This window comes from Mauremys reevesii, linkage group 8 (assembly GCF_016161935.1).
Source record: "Mauremys reevesii isolate NIE-2019 linkage group 8, ASM1616193v1, whole genome shotgun sequence".
Lineage (NCBI taxonomy): Eukaryota > Metazoa > Chordata > Testudines > Geoemydidae > Mauremys > Mauremys reevesii.
This window is the reverse complement of record NC_052630.1, coordinates 32,572,707-32,580,319: the sequence shown is the minus strand read 5'-3', so window position 1 is coordinate 32,580,319 and position 7,613 is coordinate 32,572,707.

The following is a 7,613-nucleotide window of genomic DNA, read 5'->3' as shown; positions in this document are numbered from 1 at the left end:
ACCAGGCCACAACCAGATCCCTTAGGTATAATAAGAAAGAGTAACTGTCAGCCTGTCTCTCAAAATGGATAATGCCTTTTGAGATCTCTCATCTCTCAAAGCAAGATGGAGGCATTCTGCTGAGATGCAAGAGAAGATAGGTAGTAGCTGCGGTGATGATGGAAATCAGAGATCTCCATCTGGCATGGGCTGACTGGAAGATTCATGCACACGGTGATAAAAAGGGCTAGGTGTTCTGTGAATTTCTAGGGTGTGTGTGTGTGTGTGAGAGAGAGAGATAGGGGCCTTGTCTACATTGGAGAATTATACCACGTTCAATTAGAATGGTAACACTGGCCTCTTACGTGGCATCTACACCAGCAGTGTCCGTCTGGCTCTAAATTGTGGCCTTCCAGGGTGACTGAGTGATGAAGAAATGTTGTATTTCAATGTTATGTGATCTGTTCGTATTGGTGGGGTAGCACATGCAGGCATGTTCACCAGAAGAACAATGGAGGCACGAGCTCAGTAAACCACAGAACCACCTGTTTATCCCTGGAGGCTACAGAGGCAGCTCCCTTGTTGCTCTTACCAACCAGTTTCCCTCTCTCCCAAAGAAAGGAAGACGCATCCTTAACCTTCCCCCATGGAATTATTTCCTGGGACAGGGTCCTTCCCCTCTGGTGGGAGGAACCCTACATGTTGAGATCTGTCAGTGGGTGTGCCAAGAAACACCCACTTGCCAGCCAGCACAGTAACTCAGTGGCACATGAATTTGAACTGTGCCCTGTGGATCATCCCTACCCCAACTGACTCCCAATGCAAGCTCTACCGCCCCAGAGCATCTGTGCTCTAGGCAGGGAGCACCCTGAGCAACTCCCTTTCCTGCTCCACTGCTTCCCCTCTGGTTGCCTGTTGTATGAGGAGAGAGTAGCTCTGGCTTCTCTAGGGCCTACCTATCTGCTTGGTTGGGGGATGAGGATAGGAGCTCATGCTGGCTCTTTCTCAGCCTATCAGTCCTAAGTTCCCTGCACTCACCCCATGCCCCCACATAGCATGTAGTAAAGCGATACTAGCATGTTGCCTGCTAGGAACTTCTCCCATCAAGTAAAGGCTTTTGAAGGATTTGGAGGCGTGACCATTGTGGGAAAGTGGTGGGAATACCTAATTGTACTGTGTGAGATGGAATTGTCAGTGCTGCTCATCTAAACTAGCACTATAACGTTACAAGCTAGCATGGACTAAGAACTATGCTTAGACTAGCTTGCAGCAGAACTAACATAAATTGTATAAAGTCTCCTTAGGGTAAGTCTACACTGCAAGTGAAGGTGTGATTGTAGCATGGGTAGGCATACCACTGCTAGCTTTAATCTAGCTAGCACGAGTAACAACAATCGTGTAGACATGGTGGCATGGGCTATGTACTCAGGTTGCTAGCCTGTGCTGGAGCGCATGGTGCTGCAACTTCACTGCTATTGTTACCTGTGCTAGCTAGACTAAAGCTAGATGGGTATAGCTACTTACCTTGCAGTATCACCTTCACTTGCAGTGTAAACGTACCCTTACAAGGTAGCACCATATTTGTATGTAGACATTTGGGGATATGTCTACACTTCAGCTAGATAGGTGCTTCACAACATGGGTACATACACATGCACTAGTTTCACATGAGCTAGTGCACTAAAAACAGTGTGGCCATGGCGGCAGGAGCAACAGTTTGGACTAGCCACCCAAGGGTTACTAGCAACCCAGGGGTTGGTCAGGTTTGTACTCGAGCAGCTACCTAAACTGCCTCCCATGCTGCTGGGGCCACGCTGCTATTTTTAGCATGTTAGCTTAAGCAGAGCTAGCGTGTCAGTCTACCCGTGCTGCAAAGCACCCTCCCAGCTGCAGTGTGGACATATCCTGTGTGCGTTAGGGCTTATTAGTGTTGTTTAGTATGCCAGAATTCACCAGGGTAGACAGCTTTAGAGGCAACTAGAAGAGATAATATTTTAGATGTCACTTTGTCACATCCAAGAGATATGGTGAATGAGATGACCACTGAGAGTAATTGAAGAAATAGCAATCACATTGTAATGAGGGTCCATGTTCAACCACTGGAGGGCTTTTTGGTACAAATACAGGTACATTCAACTTTAAAAAGCCCTGGTTTGATGAAATGAACAATATATTGGGTGGAATAGGCCGGCAATGTTTATTAGAAAATGGCCCTCAAAAGAAAAACTGGCTGAGTTTTAAAGAGGTGATGGAGCTGGCTCAGGGGGAGTGTACTTATCATTATGTAAGACTAAATATAAAACTTGGAAACCAAGGTGAATGAGTGATAAGTTGTTAAAGTTAATTGTGAATGAAAACATAGCTCTAAAAAATCACAGGGAGCAAGTGACTGTAGTGTTAGAGGGATTTATAAGGAGACCGAATGGGAATGGTAAGGGGCATTTAAGGAGCAAAATGGAAAAATGAAGAGCAAGCAGTTACAGCTATTGAGGTACACTGTACCCTGAAGGACTGAAACATAAGGGAGAGCTAGTGTGGCCAGTGTCAGGATGGCAAGGAACATCTTTATTCTTTACTAAACAAAGGAACAATAAAAGAGGCCAAAGCATGACATGGTTCCTTTGCATTAAGGGTGTGATCCTGGAAGGTACCACACACCACCTGGAAATTATTGTTAATATTTCTTCCTTTTCTTTTTCTTATAATTATAGCACCAAGAGGCACTAATAAAGATCAGGCCCCATTGTGCAGGGCATGGACAAACACATAGAGAGGAAGCAATCCGTGCCCCAAAGGTCCTGTAATCTTAAATCCCACTCGAGCAAAGATTTATGCCTGTGCTTACATTTAGTGGACTCAATGGAGCTAGGCGTGTGTTTCAAACCAAGCACATGCATTAGTCTTTGCAAGATTGTGGCTTACACAAAGGGTGAGAGAACAAAAATATTATGATTGCCATTGTACAAGTGGGATATTTAGACACATAAATTAAGGTTTGCTTTGGCAAGCTGTGGAGCACTTTGACCCAATCCAGCAAAGCACTTAAGTACATGCTTCACTGTAAGCACATGAATAGTCCCGTTGAAGCCCATGGGAGTTGAGAATGCTCCTTGCTCTTTCCTAAATCAAGGATCTGAGTGCTTTACTGAACTCAATGTGACGTTTTATTCCCAATTTACAGATGGGAAATCTGAGGAACAGACACATCAGCCTTGTCTACACTAGGAAAAAGTCAGTTTTCCTGCTCCAGTTCAGCTCTGCTGACAGTAGGAAGGGTGGGAGACAGGGTGCATGTTTACCAGCATGCTGTCTAACCCTGCACAGCAGAGCAGATTTGCTACAGGCAACATCCTGATACCATCACTCATGCTGAGTAGTACCTGGTTCCTGGCTGCTCACACTGTAGTCAATGAGACCCCTGAGGCACTAATTAGCATGAAAAAAGGTCTCAGAATCAGGCTCTGTAGGAATGGTGGCTGTTCACAAACACTTCTATTGCCCTGGTCAGTTTTACACCAGTCTCTGGACTCCTGGAGCTGGATTCTGATTTGACACCAGCATAACTTGGAAGGAACTCTGTTAAGGTCAATAGAGTTACATTAGTGTAAAAACAGTATTTGTAAGATCTGAATTGGACCATTTGAATAGTTTGAAAAATGCCTTAGTGTCTTAATACAAAACTATGTTTTGGAGGGCTCTGTGTCAGGAAAGTAACATTCTGGCGATTGCGAATATGGAATATATCTGATGTTTAAATTGTTTCCTACTGTTGACTTGTGTTGCTGATTTTGACAAGTTTATAAAATGCATAGCTAGAATAATATTAAAAAAAACAGGATGCCAATTCTTTGGCATCTATCTCCATTTGGAAGGGATCTGTTTTGTATGTTTATTTGTAGTGGGTCTGGAGCAGTAATCACAGGCATTAGTGGTCCACTGCATTATTTCAAATTGCAGATCTTTGTACAGTTAGGTTATTCTATAGGGATTTCCCCCTCACTAAATACTTTTCCTTCTCCTCGTGGTAGAAATATTCCTTGATTACAATTCCAAATCATTTTCTGATACTTTCCTATCACCAGAATGGATTCGTATAAGTGTTGATTCCCTCAGACCTTTCTACTCTGCTTCCCAAGAACTCCGTTCGACTCCAGCCTTTGTCACTCAGGTGTCTTTATTTAGCACACAACAGTGCTACACTGAGTTGATCAGACTCAGATCCAGGGGAGATGGATACAGGGTACATCACAGCTCCAAAATTAAACAGAATCCTTCTCCCTTTATATGCATTACACATCTCATTGCATTTACTATACATTGCATCACACATTCTTGGATTGGCATGGTTGCTTTGCAGGAACCAATCCCTGTGCAGCATGTGTTGTCCACACACTGAGCATGGTTCAAATTCCTCTTTACCTCATCTCTACATTCCTAACTTATTATGTCCCTTGTTACCTAGTTCATAGTAAATAGTTCCCTGGGTGTTCTCCCTCTTATCTTAGCTGTCTCAGACATTCGGTCTTCTTAGCCTACTGACCCATTTACTTCTTATTTAGCACAAACATTCTGCTTTCAACCTGGTGTTTCATTTATGTTCCTAATTCTATCTTCCAAAATGTGAGGCATCCCTCCATGTGTTAATTACTCATCTCAGGCCAGGCCTCAGCTACAATAAGTCTTGCTTCACCTATACTCCTCCTATGCTGTACGTATAGATGAGACATACAGATAAGAACACAGCAATGTGAGGCATTTGATCATAAATGACATGAGGCAGCTGGTGATCTGATTGTATATCAGATCACATGGACCTCTTCTTCATCCCCTAGACCAGGATTTTGAAAAGATCATGAGGAAATTAGGGACCCAACTCTCTCACAGAAGCGACAGGTAATAGCAGTGAGGATTCATTTATTAGAAATATAGATAGTTGTTTGTGGTGACTGGAAGAACCACCTGGTGAATTGCCTGCTGGGTTCAAAGGTTGTGGACCTCTCAAGATGTCTGGATAGACTTATGTGCAGTGCTGGGGAGGAGCCGGTGGCTGTGGTACATGTTGATACTAATGACAGGGAAGGTAGGAGAGAGATCCTGGAGGCCAAATTAAGGCTGCTGGGTAAGAGATTAAAGGCCAGGATCTCCATGGTAGCATTCTCTGAAATGCTTCCAGTTCCATGCTTAGGGCCAGACAGACAGAACTGCAGGGCTCAATGTATGGATGAGCTGATGGTGTTGGGAGGAGGGATTTAGATTTATTAGGAACTGGGGAACCTTTTGGGAAAGGAGGACCCTATACAGTAAGGATGGGCTCCACCTAAATCAAAATGGAACCAGATTGCTGGCATGTAAAATTAAAAACCTCATAGAGGAGTTTGTAACTAAGGACTGGGGGAAAGCTGACATGTGCGGAGGAGCATTTGGTTCAGATAGAAAAAATTTAACATCCTTGTAGGGGGGAAACTACCAAAGAAACCCACCACAATAGCATTTAACTTCAAAAAGGGGAACTACATAAAAATGAGGAGGCTAGCTAAATGAAAAATGAAAGGCACAGTCATAAGAGTGAAGTGGCTGCAAGCTCCATGGAAATGATTTAAAATCGCTATAATAGAGGCTCAAACTATATGTGTACCCCAAATAAAAACACTGAGAGGACTACACAAAATGGCATCATGGGTAAACAGAGTAAAAGAGGCGGATACAGGCAAAAAGGCATCCTTTAAAAAATGGAAGTCAGATCCTACTGAGGAAAATAGAAAGGAGCATAAATTCTTGCAAGTCAAGTACAGAAATATAATGAGGCAGGCCAAAAAGAATTTGAAGAATAACTAGAAGAAGACAGAAAAACTAATAGGATTTATTTTTAGCTACATCAGAAGGAGGAAGCCTGCTCCAGTCAGTGGGGCCACTCAGATTAAGGTGCTAAAAGAGCACTCAAGGAAGACAAGGACATTGCAGAGAATCTCAATGAATTCTTTGCATATGTCTTCACTGTAGAGGATGTGAGAGAGATTCCCACAGCTCAGCCATTCTTTTTAGGTGATAAATATGAGGAACTGTCCCAGACTGAGATGTCAGAGGTGGTTTTGGAAAAAAATGATAAATTAAACAGGAATATGTCACCAGAACCAGATGGTATTTACCCAAAAGGTCAGAAGGAACTCAAATATGAAATGACAGAACTACTAACTGTGGTATGTAGCCTATTGCTTAAATCAGCCTCTGTACCAGATGACTGGCAGATAGATAATGTATCACCATTTTTTAAAGAAGGCTCCAAGGATCCTGGCAATTACAAGCTAGTAAGCTTAACTTCAGGCAAATTGGTTGAAACTAAAGATTAGAATGATTATTCACATAAATGGACATGGATTGTTTTGGTGAAGTCAATACTGCTTTAGTCAAAGGAAATTGTGCCACACCAATCTATTAGAATTTTTTGAGGGGGTCAACAAGCATGTGTACAAGGGTGCTCCAGTGGATATAGTGTACTTGGACTTTCAGAGAGCCTTTCACAGGTCCCTCACCAAATGCTCTTAAGCAAACTAAGCAGTCATGGGATAAGAGGGAAGGTGCTCTAATGGATTGGTAATTAGTAATAAAAGACTGGAAACAAAGGGTAGGAATAAATGGTCAGTTTTCATAGCAGAGAGGGATAAATAGCACATGTGATGTGGCACTCCATACAATTTATGGAAATATTCTTATGAATATGACATAACTGGAATATGCTTTACACTAAATACCCCTTGCATGGTGTCATTAAAAAGCTTGCAATCTGCTAAGTGCGCTCATCCTATTTGTTTGCATGTATTTTTATATCTGGAGTTAGGAGAATAAGATATAAATTTGTATCACTGTTTTAAACATGTTAAGTGGAGGCCATTAAGGGTGCTCCAGAAACAATCAGTTCTAAATGGCCTTACTTACTTGAAAGCCTTCCTGTGCACATGTGGGCCAACCCATGGAGAATAGAGACTAGGGGTCTTACGTGACCATTTCACCTGATAATGAAATCCATCTTAAATCTGGTACTTTTCCATTTAGAAGGCGGGGGTGGGGATAAGCACAGACAAGATTCCCACCTTGTGCCAAAGTTATAAAATGGGGTGGAGCAGGACAAAAGGGGCTGACAGTCATGAGAACTCCTGCTTACCACCTGAGATGGCTTCTGGAACTAACAAGCACTGTACCAGGGGAAAGGATTGGGCCCAGACTAGGAAGGAGTCTAGTCTGTGAAACAAGCTTATTGGAACATTTCTGAGGGTGAGATATTGCATGTAATCAGTTTCTTAATGTATTAGGCTTAGATTTGCGTGTTTTTGCTTTATTTTGCTTGGTGGCTTACTTTGTTCTGTCATTACTTGAAACCACTTTAATCCTACTTTTTATACTTAATAAAATCACTTTTGTTCATTAATAAACCCAGATTAATTGGGTTTTTATTAATTGATTAATACCTGGAGGCGCAAACAGCTATGCATATCTCTCTATCAGTGTTATAGAAGGTGGGCAATTTATGAACTTACCCTGTATAAGCTTTATACAGAGTAAAACGGATTTATTTGGAGTTCAGGCTCCCAGAAAGGATGAACACTGGGTACTAGGAAAGTCCCTGTTAACTGAGAAGC